This window comes from Zootoca vivipara, chromosome 3 (assembly GCF_965207765.1).
Source record: "Zootoca vivipara chromosome 3, rZooViv2.hap1.1, whole genome shotgun sequence".
NCBI lineage: Eukaryota > Metazoa > Chordata > Lepidosauria > Squamata > Lacertidae > Zootoca > Zootoca vivipara.
The window spans coordinates 111,915,205-111,929,934 of record NC_142586.1 but is presented as its reverse complement, the minus strand read 5'-3'; the positions used below and the strand labels follow the sequence as shown (position 1 = coordinate 111,929,934).

The following is a 14,730-nucleotide window of genomic DNA, read 5'->3' as shown; positions in this document are numbered from 1 at the left end:
ATACAAAAACACCCGGGTTAGGTGTGATTGACAGGGCCAATTATCTAAGGAAATCCATACCTATCATGGCGTCAAACAGGACTGTGTCTTTCCTCCCATTCTATTCAATTGCTCTATTAATTCATTAATAGGAAAATGGAGGAAGAATATGTTCAGCCCCCAAAACTGGCCGGTACGTCTATCCTGATACTCCTGTATGCAGGCGACGCATTCCAAATTTCCTTCTCCTGTGTGGGTCTAAGGAAACAACCTTCAGAAAGTTATTCCTAATGCTTTGACAGAATTTCCTTTCTTGTAACTTGAAGCCATTGGTTCGAGTCCTACCACCCAGGGCAGGAGAAAGAAAGCTTGCTCCATTTTCCATGGGACAGCCCTTTAGAGATTTGGACAGCATATTGCTTCTCAGACTTATCTTCTTCTCCAGGCTAAAAATACCCATCTCCCTCAAGCCTTCTTCATAAGGCCTGCTTTCCAGACTGAATGCGGGAATCTGCTTTGGCCATCTTTCATGGATGCTTTAGTGGAGATTCCTGCATTGCAGGGGGTTGGATTAGATGAGCCTTGGAGGCCCCCTTTCAACTCTACAGCCCTATGATTCCATGACAATATTGGAACAGTGTTTCATCTTGGGAAGGCCTGAACCTAATCATGGTGTTCCTCTTGTTTGAGGATTGTCAAATTCAGCCTGAATCTAAACTGATGGATTTCAGGAAGCTTGGCACTCCACGGAAGGAACAGGAAGATCTATTGCAACACCGGATATCTTTTTGACGGCCAGATATCTAAGAGAGCATCTTGTCCCAGAGAATTTTCTTCCTCAATGCTGTAATTCATGGTTACTGGCTTTCTCCCATGATGCACATCTAAATCCTAGGAGTACCCATTTCACACACAATTGCCTCACAAGCTCATATTCCATCTAGGTCCCTCTGGCAGTGAGCATCACCTCTTATAAATAAGAAGGAAGCACTTTCCCGTTCCATCTCTGCATGACCATTGAGTGGAAAGAGTCTTAAACAAATCCAAGTAGCCATGAAGATATTCGTTCTGATTTATGCTTTGCTCGTCTTCTCCCTTTTGGAGGAACCAGGTAAGATTTAGGATCATGCAAGCAGGTCCTGCAAGAAATCTTTGTGGTTCATTCTGAACCCCTAGGAGTCATGTTTCTATCCTGGGTTACAGCCCCCTTTGAATGGGAGCCTTGTAAGTCTTGCTTAGGAGGAGTTTCAGGGGATGGGAAGGGTGAAAGGGCGATTATTTTTCTCCTAACACACATGACCATAGAGGCCTCTCGCTTCTGTGCTAAAAGAACCAGATACTAAAGATGTAGAAAGACATGAGAGAATGTGGACAAACAGTGTGATTTGGAATAAGACACCTTCCAATGCCCCCAAAATCTATGGAGAGCTCAGGTGTGGGGAGGACAGCCCAAAAAAGGTAAGCATTTTCTTGCAATATGGAGGTGGGAGGAACTCGTTCCCTTTTGGCATTTACATACTTCTCTCTTTCTAAAACAATACACAAATCGGAACACAGCCATCCTTCAAAATGCAAACTCCTCTGAATTTTGAAATGCAATTTTCCAGCAATGCAAGTATTGTATGCAAGAATGCATATACTGGGGTAAATTGTACATGTACTGGTGGAAATAACATATGAAAATCCATTGTACAGTGGAGAATCACTTTGTGGAAATAGCTGCACATCCCATTTATGACTGCTTTCTCTGTAAGTAGTTGCTACAGAAATGCAAGATCTTTTTGAAAAAGCATCCTGGACCTTAACACCAAAGAGGCTCTGCTCAGCTTCTTTGGAAGAGTTGTCCCAGCCACTCTGGGCGGCTAGATTTATTGCAAACATGAGCTAAAGAAATATTGTGAACGTAAAATAATATAATAAATCATGTTTCTTTAAGAACATTCCATGGTGTTCAGAGGAGCCGGTTCCTTTGCAAGAGTGTTTAGGATCACAGTCTTAAGATGGTGAATCTGTGGAAGCCAGCTTTAATGAACGAAAATCAGGAAAGTCACAGAAACCTACACCATTATATTCCATGCATTGGTAACCTCAAAACTGGATTAATGGAATCTACTCTATGTGAGGCTGCCCGAGAAGTCCCGGAAATCATTCTCTTGTTATTTGGGTGGTGTCCAATAGGGGAAGGGGTCACCCAAGTTCAGTATGAGAGGGAGGAAGTGGAGATTGCACCCACAAGTTACAGGCTGGGGTGCCCCTGTCCAGTGCTCCAGCCACAGCCCCTTCCATTATTTGGCTATTGGCACTCACCAGGTGAGTCTGCTATTAGCAGGAATGGCAATGAGAAGACAACTTGTTCTTTTTCCTACAGCTGTTCCACTGACATCAGAGGCGAGATGTCTCAAGGCTGGTGGCAGTTGCAATGCGGGTTTCTGCGTATTCCCCAGCATACGCGAGGGACATTGTGGTAAACCAGAAAAATGGTGCTGCATATCAAGTAAGAATTCTAGATGAATCTCCTGCCCTGTTTTGTCCATTGGTTCTTTTTATCTAAGCCAGTTTGGAGAGGTTCCAGTCCAAAGCCAAACCCGGGCTGGCTTTTAAGACATTTTAATGTATCCGTCAGGAGAAAAAGAATAGCATATTTGCATACAGAGCACAATGAGTAGGAATGTTGCTGACCAGAGTGAAAAATTAGCTTGCCAACTTCTTGTGCCTGTTACACGTGCCTGATCTGTAGAAGGTGCTGGGGCGAAGAAATGGCTCATCCAGAACTTCTACACGCTTCTTCATACGCTGTTAGGTTCCCACCTCAGTTCCATCCATACTGGAAGAGCCTATGAACTTGGCCCACTGTGTGTTGGTGATGCTTTCTGAAATGTTGGTGCTGAGCTGCAGAATAGAGCCGTAAGGCTGGGTGGGCCACCCAATCTCCTGGACTACTCTTTCTCTTCTGCTCTTCTAGTTATGATCTGTATCAGAAGAGGAAGTCAAAATGGTCCAAATCATCGTGACATAGTTAAAATAGAAGCTGAGGTTCTTTGGGGACTTTTCCAGGAGATACTGTAGTTCACATCTCCAAACCCCAGTTTTGTTTAAGTTTTCAATCAAGTCCTGCTGTAGCTCAGCATTTTCAGTTGTTAATACTATCCTTAGGAAACACATGCTAACATCGAGGGTTTTTCTGCAAAACAAAACAAAATAAAACCTAGGTAACATGAAGGATAGTGGAAGTAAAACAATCATAATGCATTGCTTTGGTCTTACTAAGCTTGACAATCTAGCACTCTGGGCGGCTAGATTTATTGCAAACATGAGCTAAAGAAACATTGTGAACTTAAAAGAATATAATAAATCATGTTTCTTTAAGAACATTCCATGGTGTTCGATCACAGTCTTAAGATGGTGAATCTGTGGAAGCCAGCTTTAATGAACGAAAGTCAGGAAAGTCACAGAAACCTACACCATTATATTCCATGCATTGGTAACCTCAAAACTGGATTAATGGAATGTGCTCTATGTGAGGCTGCCCGAGAAGTTCCGGAAATCATTCTCTTGTTATTTGGGTGGTGTCCAATAGGGGAAGGAGTCACCCAAGTTCAGTATGAGAGGGAGGAAGTGGAGATTGCACCCACAAGTTACAGGCTGGGGTGCCCCTGTCCAGTGCTCCAGCCACAGCCCCTTCCATTATTTGGCTATTGGCACTCACCAGGTGAGTCTGCTATTAGCAGGAATGGCAATGAGAAGACAACTTGTTCTTTTTCCTACAGCTGTTGAACCGACATCAGAGGCGACATGTCTCGAGGCTGGTGGCAGTTGCAATGCGGGTTTCTGCGTATTCCCCAGCATACAAAAGGGACATTGTGGTAACCGAGAAACATGGTGCTGCATATAAAGTAAGAATTCTAGATGAATCTCCTGCCCTGTTTTGTCCATTGGTTCTTTTTATCTAAGCCAGTTTGGAGAGGTTCCAGTCCAAAGCCAAACCCGGGCTGGCTTTTAAGACATTTTAATGTATCTGTCAGGAAAAAAAGAATAGCATATTTGCATACAGAGCACAATGAGTAGGAATGTTGCTGACCAGAGTGAAAAAATAGCTTGCCAAATTCTTGTGCCTGTTACACGTGCCTGATCTGTAGAAGGTGCTGGGGCGAAGAAATGGCTCATCCAGAACTTCTACACGCTTCTTCATACGCTGTTAGGTTGCCACCTCAGTTCCATCCATACTGGAAGAGCCTATGAACTTGGCCCACTGTGTGTTGGTGATGCTTTCTGAAATGTTGGTGCTGAGCTGCAGCATAGAGCCGTAGAGAACTCTTTCTCTTCTGCTCTTCCAGTTATGATCTGTAACAGAAGAGGAAGACAAAATGGTCCAGATCATTGTGACATAGTTAAAATAGAACCTGAGGTTCTTTGGAGACTTTTCCAGGAGATACTGTAGTTCACATCTCCAAACCCCAGTTTTGTTTTAGTTTTTAATCAAGTCCTGCTGTGGCTCAGCATTTGCAGTTGTTAATACTATCCTTAGGAAACACATGCTAACATCGAGGGTTTTTCTGCAAAACAAAACAAAACAAAACAAAACCTTGGTTACGTGAAGGATAGTGGAAGTAAAACAATCAGAATGCATTGCTTTGGTCTTACTAAGCTTGACAAAAGCAGAGCCACAGAGAAGCTTTAAAAAATCAATTGTCCTTCTAATGTTGACATCATGTATTGTGTTAAGAGGAGAGGCGGACTCAAATCATTGATGTATTTCAAGTTATCCTGTATTTTTCTCTAATAAATTCATTAAGATTCACAGAGAAAAATAGAAAACTTGATATTCTTTTCCCTTTTTTAACCACATAAATACTTTATCTAAATACAATAAAAACACAAAAAGGAGGAAGGAGAGACATAAAGACAATATAGTAATATAGTAAAATATAGTAAAGAAAAAAGAAAAAAAAGAAAAAAGAAAATATAGTAAAAAAGAGATTAGAAGAGAAAGGTAGAAAAAATAAGATTCAGAAAAGAATGAACTTCTGGTTCTTCATCTGTGCAGTACATATATATATATATATATATATATATATATATATATATATATATTCACATTGACCTTGAGCCAGACATCTTGGAGAGTGAAGTCAAATGGGCCTTAGAAAGCACTGCTAATAACAAGGCCAGTGGAAGTGATGATATTCCAGCTGAACTATTTAAAATTTTAAAAGATGATGCTGTTAAGGTGCTACACCCAATATGCCAGCAAGTTTGGAAAACTCAGCAATGGCCAGAGGATTGGAGAAGATCAGTCTACATCCCAATTCCAAAGAAGGGCAGTGCCAAAGAATGCTCCAACTACCACACAATTGCACTCATTTCACACGCTAGCAAGGTTATGCTTAAAATTCTACAAGGCAGGCTTAGGCAGTATGTGGACCAGGAACTCCCAGAAGTGCAAGCTGTATTTCGAAAGGGCAGAGGAACCAGAGACCAAATAGCAAACATGCGCTGGATTATGGAGAAAGCTAGAGAGTTCCAGAAAATCGTCTACTTCTGCTTCATTGACTATGCAAAAGCCTTTGACTGCGTCGACCACAGCAAACTATGGCAAGTTCTTAAAGAAATGGGAGTGCCTGATCACCTCATCTGTCTCCTGAGAAATCTCTATGTGGGACAAGAAGCTACAGTTAGAACTGGATATGGAACAACTGATTGGTTCAAAATTGGGAAAGGAGTACGACAAGGTTGTATATTGTCTCCCTGCTTATTTAACTTATATGCAGAATTCATCATGCGAAAGGCTGGACTAGATGAATCCCAAGCCGGAATTAAGATTGCCGGAAGAAATATCAACAACCTCAGATATGCAGATGACACAACCTTGATGGCAGAAAGCGAGGAGGAATTAAAGAACCTATTAATGAGGGTGAAAGAGGAGAGCGCAAAATATGGTCTGAAGCTCAACATCAAAAAAAACCAAGATCATGGCCACTGGTCCCATCACCTCCTGGCAAATAGAAGGGGAAGAAATGGAGGCAGTGAGAGGTTTTACTTTCTTGGGCTCCTTGATCACTGCAGATGGTGACAGCAGTCACGAAATTAAAAGACGCCTGCTTCTTGGGAGAAAAGCAATGACAAACCTAGACAGCATCTTAAAAAGCAGAGACATCACCTTGCCGACAAAGGTCCGTATAGTTAAAGCTATGGTTTTCCCAGTAGTGATATATGGAAGTGAGAGCTGGACCATAAAGAAGGCTGATCACCGAAGAATTGATGCTTTTGAATTATGGTGCTGGAGGAGACTCTTGAGAGTCCCATGGACTGCTAGAAGATCAAACCTATCCATTCTTAAGGAAATCAGCCCTGAGTGCTCCCTGGAAGGACAGATCGTGAAGCTGAGACTCCAATACTTTGGCCACCTCATGAGAAGAGAAGAATCCTTGGAAAAGACCCTGATGTTGGGAAAGATTGAGGGCACTAGGAGAAGGGGACGACAGAGGACAAGATGGTTGGACAGTGTTCTCGAAGCTACGAACATGAGTTTGACCAAACTGCGGGAGGCAGTGCAAGACAGGAGTGCCTGGCGTGCTATGGTCCATGGGGTCACGAAGAGTCGGACACGACTAAACGACTAAACAACATATATTCACTACATCCAATCCAATATACCACCCAACAAAGTTAGTCAGTATTTTTAAGGGGCAAACAACAGATTATCCTGCTCAGAACCTATTCAAATCAGGAAAGGCCGATCTGTATTTCTCCAGATGTTGCCAGCCTACAGCATAGCTGCCAAGTTATCCCTTTTTTTAAGGGATTTTCCCTTATGCTGAATAGGCTTCCTCGCGAGAAAAGGGAAAACTTGGCAGCTATGGCCTACAGGTCTCCCTCACCCTTGATCCCTTGCCATGCTGGCTCTTGGGGCCAATGGGAGGTGGACTCCAAAAACATCTGGCGAGCCACAGGATGATTCAAAGGATAAGCCAGGTATCAATTTATTTCTCCTCTTTTTCTTTATATTAAAATGTGTGTTTGTGTTTTGCATCTGAATGTGTTCAGCTTTTTATTCCTGGTTATCTATGAAATACAGCATTGAAAACTGCAGAATCTGACCATGTTTTCTCTCTCGCACAGATGGTGTCAGTGCAGAGCTTAAAGGACATCCATAGCCTGAACATTTTCCGGCCTCTGCAGCCTCCTTCGCTACGCATTTGAGCTTTTAATGGAGCTGATTCTATGGTGGATGATTTCCTTCTTCTGCTAATTAAAAATCTTGCATTTGAGCACCTACTGTTCTTTGTGTCTCTGTGTCTCTGTGAAGTCCCACAGCTAAATGAGCAACTTTATTTCAAAGTGCCTTGGAGAAACTCTTCCACACAGATGTCCTGTTCACATTTCAGGCAGAAAACACACCTGCTGTCCTGCTCACCCAATTTAAAAAGACACAGGGTTTGCCCCCTCTTTTTACCTTCCTTGCAGTGCAGTCCCACAAGTCTGTACATTGTGCCATTTCTTGGATTGGCTTCTGTTCTTTGCCCATTCCCCAAAATGGGTTTCTGTGGGTTTCTCAAGTGGATTGCACTTCCACAGCTTCCTGATCCTTCGTCATTGAATAACCTCAGTATACAGCAACAAAACAAACAAAAAGAAGAGAAGAAGAAAACTATTGTGATATATTTTTAAAAAAACATGAACGTAAGTATCTTTAAAATAAATTAAAATAAAGTTAAAAGGCATTTGAAGTGACTGATTCGACATTAGCCGTTATATTTTCAAGCCCTTTCCCCCATCATCGAATTTACCATTTTTCAAAGTTATTGCACACTGGGTTGAGTTCTCCAGAACCACTCCAAGGTCTCTATCCGGATTACATGCGGGGAGCATAGTCCCATCAGTATAAATGTGAAACTGGGTGGAGGGGAAGTCACTCCAATATTTACTTACTGACTTACTTACTTATTTCTACCCCGTCCTCCAGCTAAGCTGCCCCAGCCATTCTGGGCAGCTCCTAACAGAAAGTTAACACAGTAAAACATCAAACATTAAAACTTCCCTAAACAGGGCTGCCTTCAGGTGTCTTCTAAAAGTCAGATACTGTTGTTGTTTATTTCCTTGACATCTGATGGGAGGGCGTTCCACAGGGCAGGTGCCAGTACCGAGAAGGCCTACTGCCTGGATCCCTGTAACCTAAGTTCTCGCAGTGAGGGAACCGCCAAAAGGCCCTCGGAGCTGGACCTCTGTCTAGGCTGAAAGATGGGGGTGGAGGTGCTCCTTCAGGTATACTGGGCCAAGGCCGTTTAGGGCTTTCAAGGTCAGCACCAACACTTTGAATTCTGCTTGAAAATGTACTGGAAGCCAATGTAGGTCTTTCAGCAACAGTGGGGCACCCAACAGGATGGTTGTGTTGTGCTTCCACTGTGAGAGGTATAGTGCCTCTGAATACCAGTAGCTGGGAATCGTAGGGAAGCAGAGTTCTGTTGGGCTCATGTCCATATTGCAGACTTCCCATGGGCACCTAGTTGATCACTGCAAGGACAGAATGCTAGACTAGGTGGGCCAATGGCCTGACCCTGCAGGCTCCCCTTATGAAACTGGATGGGGAAAGGCTGACTTGAGGAAGTTCAGCGCAAGATACAAGAAAGTTTTCTGGAGATGTTGGAGCACAGAGACGGATGGAGCCACCTGGGCTGGGTGAAGGTGCAGCAGAGACTACAGGAGCACAGGGTGCCAAGAGGAAGCAAGGGCAAAGAAAAGTGAAGTACTGCTAAGAGCAGCCAGATCCAAGACAGGTGTCCGGGGGGGGGGGAAGGTGCTGGAACTTTGATGCAGCGCCCCCCCTCAATGCAATCCTACATGTCTGAGGCTGCCTAGTCACTGTAGCCTTGTATCTTTATCACAGGGATGTGGCTGGCACCATGGTCTTGCCAATCAGAAGGCTGGCGGTTCGAATCCCCACAATGGGGTGTGCTCCCGTTGCTCTGTCCCAGCTCCTGCCAACCTAGTAGTTTGAAAGCACGCCAGTGCAAGTAGATAAAAAAGCACCCACTGTGACGGGAAGGTAAACTGTGTTTCCTTGCGCTCTAGTTTCCATCACAGTGTCAGAAGCAGTTCATGTCAGGATGTCCTACACATGAGTAGAACCTTGGCAGAGACACATGCCCGACTGGCATGTTCCCTCCCTCCTGGGAGCTTCAAAAGCATTCCTCAGCCTGGACATCACAGTGACTGATGCCAGAATACATCAGCACACAGTATTTCACAGCTCTGCGTAACAGACCTCAGCAACTCAGCATTTTGGCTAATCTACTTTATTTACATAAAAATGCATGGAGCACTGCAACATGGCTCCCTCTCTCTCTAGCATCAGACAGCAAAGAGAAAGAACAAAGGACAATGGTCCCACTTGAGGAACACACAGAAAATCCTGTCTATGTCACTTCCCATTCCTGTGGAAACTAAACACATACCGTCATGTGATAGACAAAGGACAATGGTCCCTGAAATATACTCGGTGTCGAGGGTGAATTTCATGCTCTTTATTCAGCTCATAGTCATCAAGGAGAAGAGGAGAAGAATGGCTCTTTTGCCAAAACCATCTGCTTATATACATTATTTACACAATGGGCCTTGCGTGATTGGCTACTTCAGGGCTACACCTGTGGGTCAATCAGGTTGTGGATTGAATTCTGCCTGCAGCCTGATTGGCTGCTCCTACAGGCCAATCAGGTTGCAGATTCACTTCTGCCAGCCGCCTGATTGGCTGCTCCTGCAGGCCAATTAGGTTGCGGATTCACTTCCACCCGGAGTTGGATTGGGTAGCTCCTGCGGACCAATCAGACTGCTGATTCTGAATCCTATTGTTCTAGGATTCAGCTCAGTACATAACACCCCTCCCCTCTAAGTTCCAGTCCTGCCCAGGAAGTTGCATTCGTAGTTCCCAAGGTCTGCTGGCCACCTCCGTGTGCGTTGTGGCCTGGGGTGTTCCTTGGTCAGGGGTTCTGGTTCTGGCTCGTGTTCCGAGGCTGCTGGCTGTGCCGGGGCTGTATGGTCTTGCGCCACTGACCCACTAGGTTGTGGCTCTGGTTCCGGTGTCCTTCCAGCCTCGGGGTGCCCCTCTGTGCCTACTGCTTCTGCTACCCCTGCCCACCCCTCTCACTCTACAGGCCTCACTGCCCTGCTGTCCCCTTGGGACCCCTCTGTCCCGCTCTCCTCCCGGGTTCCTCCTGGGAATTGTCGCCGTAGCTGGTCGCAGTGGCGGCGCCAACATTGCCCCCCTTCCGTTAGTACCTCGTACGACACGGGACCGGTCACCTTGGTGACTGTGGCGGGTACCCATGCTGGGCCTGCCCCAAAATTCTTTGCATACACTGGGTCCTGAGCCACGAATGTCCAGGGGTTCCTGCCTTTCCCCACCACTACCTCATCCTGAGCTCTGTCGGGGTGAAGTCGGTCCAGTCTAGTTGCAAGGCGTCGGCCCATTAGTAGTTCAGCTGGGCTCCGGCCCGTCGTTGTGCTGGGGGTGCTGTGCTGTGCTAGAAGGAATGCGGCAAGGCGGTATTCCCAGTCCCCTTGTCTCATGCGGCGGAGGCTGTCCTTGGTGGTCTGCACCATGCGCTCCGCTTGGCCATTGGTGGCAGGGTGGAATGGTGTTGAGCGGATGTGGCGGATGGCGTTCTGCGCTGTGAAGGTCTGGAACTCCTCTGACATAAATGTGGTTCCATTGTCTGAGACGAGGGTGTCAGAGAGCCCGTGGGTTGCAAACAGCTTACGTAGTACCCGGATGGCTGCCGCCGTAGAAGTGGACGGTACCAGTGCGACCTCCAGCCATTTGGTGTAGGAATCCACCACTATGAAGAATGTTTTTCCCTGGAAGGGGCCAGCGAAGTCCACGTGCAAGCGTGACCATGGATCTCGGGCGGACTCCCAGGGCTGGACTGGGGCCCTTGGGGGATCTGGGCGGGATTCTTGGCAGGTCTGGCAGTGTTGGACCCAGGCCTCTATCTCTCTGTCAATCCCCGGCCACCACACATAACTCCTGGCAAGGGCCTTCATCCTCACTACCCCTGGGTGTGTCTCGTGTAGGGCTGTGAGGACCCTTTTGCGGAGGGGCTGGGGAACAACCACCCTGCTTCCCCATAACAGGCACCCCTTGTGGGCCGACAGTTCATGTTTGCGGGTTGTGTAGCCAGCGAATTCTGGCCCAGGGCTGCTGCTGGGCCATCCTCACCACACCCAGTCCAGGACCCGGGAGATGACCCTATCTTTTGTGGAATGGTGCGCAACTTCTTGTGCCTGAATGGGTCGGTCGGGAAGCAGCTCCAGGGTCATAACCTCTTGCGCAGGCGCTGGGTCGGGGCCTGTTTCTGGTAGTGGTAGCCTGCTGAGGGCGTCTGCGTGGCCCATCGCCTTCCCAGGGCGGTGGATTAGTGCATACTGGTAGCCGGCAAGGAAAATTGACCACCTGAGGACGCGAGGAGACAACACTTGGGGGGTCTGCTTCTCGGGGGCAAACAGGCCAAGCAACGGCTTGTGGTCAGTCACTATGGTAAAGGGCCGCCCGTACAAGAAATTGTGGAATTTTTTTACGCCCTTCATGATTGCCAGACCCTCCTTGTCAATCTGTGAGTAGTTTCGTTCGGCTGCAGCAAGCTTCTGGGAGAAGTATGCCACCGGCACCTCTCTTCCATCCGGGAGTTGGTGTCCCAGGACAGCGCCGATGCCATAGGGAGAGGCGTCGCATGCCAGCACCACTGGCAGCCTCTCGTCAAAGTGTGCCAAGACCGAGTTCGAGACGAGCAAGTCCTTGACTGCCTGGAATGCGGCCCTTTGTCGCTGGCCCCACACCCAAGGAGCCCTTTTATCTAGGAGTCTGTGTAGGGGCTCCGCTACCGCTGCCTTATGGGGAAGGAAGGCATGGTAAAAGTTCAATAGTCCCAAGAATGACTGAAGTTTGGGCTTGCTCTTGGGCGCTGGGGCCTCACAAATGGCCCGTACCTTGTCACCGGTTGGCTGCTCCTACAGGCCAATCAGGTTGCAGATTCACTTCTGCCAGCCGCCTGATTGGCTGCTCCTGTAGGCCAATCAGGTTGTGGATTCACTTCCACCTGGAGTTGGATTGGGTAGCTCCTGCGGACCAATCAGACTGCTGATTCTGAATCCTATTATTCTAGGATTCAGCTCAGTACATAACAGTCCCACTTCAGGAACACACAGAAAATCCTGTCTACGTCACTTCCCATTCCTGTGGAAACTAAACACATACCGTCATGTGATAGACAACAAACCCATCACTGCACACAGGGAAAGAATCTCCAGCAGTTTACTCATGTTGGCCACACGACCTGATAAGCTGTCTGTGGACAAACGCCAGGTCCCTCAGCCTGAAAATGAGATGAGCGCTGCAACCCCATAGTCGCCTTTGGCTGGACTTAACCGACAGGGGCCCTTTACTGTATCTTTATGTGAATGAAAGCAACATTATGCCTGAGGTTTTTAGCAGCTGCAGATTTGAGTGAAAAGGCGACTTTATCATTTATAACAAGTGTTGTCTTACTTGGAATAGTGTCAACTCTTCAGATTTTCAAACAGGAGTTTCATCTGACCCCTACCTGCAGACGGAGAGGACGAAGTTACGACCTTTCACTCATACAAACATTGTACTCTACCACTGAAGTGCGGCCTTGCTTAAAACCCATTTCAGCTATACAGCCATCCCCCACTATTCTACCCCAAGATGGTACACGGGGCCAGGCATGTTTTCTTCCCTGCAATTCCTGAAGGAATGGTGGCAGGTCATCATATAGAATCATAGAATCATAGAGTTGGAAGAGACCACAAGGGCCATCCAGTCCAACCCCCTGCCAAGCAGGAAACACCATCAAAGCATTCCTGACAGATGGCTGTCAAGCCTCTGCTTAAAGACCTCCAAAGAAGGAGACTCCACCACACTACTTGGCAGCAAATTCCACTGCCGAACAGCTCTTACTGTCAGGAAGTTCTTCCTAATGTTTAGGTGGAATTTTCTTTCTTGTAGTTTGAATCCGTTGCTCCGTGTCCGCTTCTCTGGAGCAGCAGAAAACAACCTTTCTCCCTCCTCTACATGACATCCTTTGATATATTTGAACATGGCTATCATATCACCCCTTAACCTTCTCTTCTCCAGGCTAAACATACCCAGCTCCCTAAGCCGTTCCTCATAAGGCATCGTTTCCAGGCCTTTGACCATTTTGGTTGCCCTCTTCTGGACACGTTCCAGCTTATCAGTATCCTTCTTGAACTGTGGTGCCCAGAACTGGACACAATACTCCAGGTGAGGTCTGACCAGAGCAGAATACAGTGGTACTATTACTTCCCTTGATCTAGATGCTATACTCCTATTGATGCAGCCCAGAATTGCATTGGCTTTTTTAGCTGCTGCATCACACTGCTGACTCATGTCAAGTTTGTGGTCAACCAAAACTCCTAGATCCTTTTCACATGTACTGCTCTCAAGCCAGGTGTCTCCCATCCTGTATTTGTGCCTTTCATTTTTTTTGCCCAAGTGTAGTACTTTACATTTCTCCTTGTTAAAATTCATCTTGTTTGCTTTGGCCCAGTTGTCTAATCTGTTAAGGTCATTCTGAAGTGTGATCCTGTCCTCTGGGGTGTTAGCCACCCCTCCCAACTTGGTGTCATCTGCAAACTTGCTCAGGATTCCCTCAAGCCCATCATCCAAGTCATTGATAAAGATGTTGAACAAGACTGGGCCCAAGACAGAACCCTGTGGCACCCCACTAGTCACTACTCTCCAGGATGAGGAGGAGCCATTCATGAGCACCCTTTGGGTTCGGTCAGTAAGCCAGTTACAAATCCACTGAATGGTAGCATTGTCTAGCCCACATTTTACCAGCTTCTTTACAAGAATATCATGGGGCACCTTGTCAAAGGCCTTGCTGAAATCAAGATAGGCTACATCCACAGCGTTCCCTTCATCTACCAGGCTTGTAATTCTGTCAAAAAATGAGATCAGATTAGTCTGACATGACTTATTTTTCAGGAACCCATGCTGACTTTTAGTGATCACAGAGTTTCTTTCTAGGTGCTCACAGACTGTTTGCTTAATGATCTGCTCTAGAATCTTTCCTGGTATTGATGTCAGGCTGACTGGGCGGTAATTGTTTGGGTCCTCTCTTTTCCCCTTTTTGAAAATAGGGACAACATTTGCCCTCCTCCAGTCTGCTGGAACTTCGCCTGTTCTCCAGGAATTTTCAAAGATTATTGCCAGTGGTTCTGAAATCACCTCTGCCAGTTCTTTTAATACTCTTGGATGTAGTTCATCTGGCCCTGGAGACTTGAATACATCTAAACTAGCCAAGTATTCTTGTACTACCTCCTTACTTATTCTGGGCTGTGTTTCCCCTGCTGAATCATCTGCTCCATATTCTTCAGGTCGGGCGTTGTTTTCTTTCTTGGAGAAGACTGAGGCAAAGAAGGCATTGAGGAGTTCTGCCCTTTCTCTGTCCCCTGTTTGCATTTCACCATCTTCTCCTCTGAGTGACCCCACTGTTTCCTTGTTTTTCCTTTTGCTACGGACATACCCATAAAAGCCCTTTTTGTTGCTTTTAACCTCTCTAGCAAGCCTGAGTTCATTCTGTGCTTTAGCTTTTCTGACTTTGTCTCTACACGTGCTGGCTATATGTTTGAATTCCTCTCTGGAGATTTCCCCCCTTTTCCATTTTTTGTACATATCCCTTTTAAATCTTAACTCAGTCAAAAGTTCTTTAGATA

At 46.3% G+C, this 14,730-nt stretch overlaps 2 long non-coding RNA genes across 2 annotated transcripts in view; one reads left to right on the top strand and one right to left on the bottom strand.

Annotated features, from left to right (window-relative positions):
• LOC118079539 (uncharacterized) overlaps window positions 1-7,247 on the top strand; it is a 63,214-nt gene extending 55,967 nt beyond the window's left edge. Inside the window, exon 3 of the long non-coding RNA XR_015949188.1 lies at window positions 7,099-7,247. This is a non-coding gene — a long non-coding RNA (uncharacterized LOC118079539). The remainder of the gene's footprint in view (window positions 1-7,098) is intronic.
• LOC148686405 (uncharacterized) lies at window positions 2,659-3,823 on the bottom strand. Its single transcript, XR_015949196.1, has 2 exons — window positions 3,686-3,823; window positions 2,659-3,160 (listed from the first exon to the last, which is right to left on the bottom strand). It is a non-coding gene; the product is annotated as an uncharacterized LOC148686405 (long non-coding RNA).
• Window positions 7,248-14,730: the final 7,483 nt, after the last annotated feature.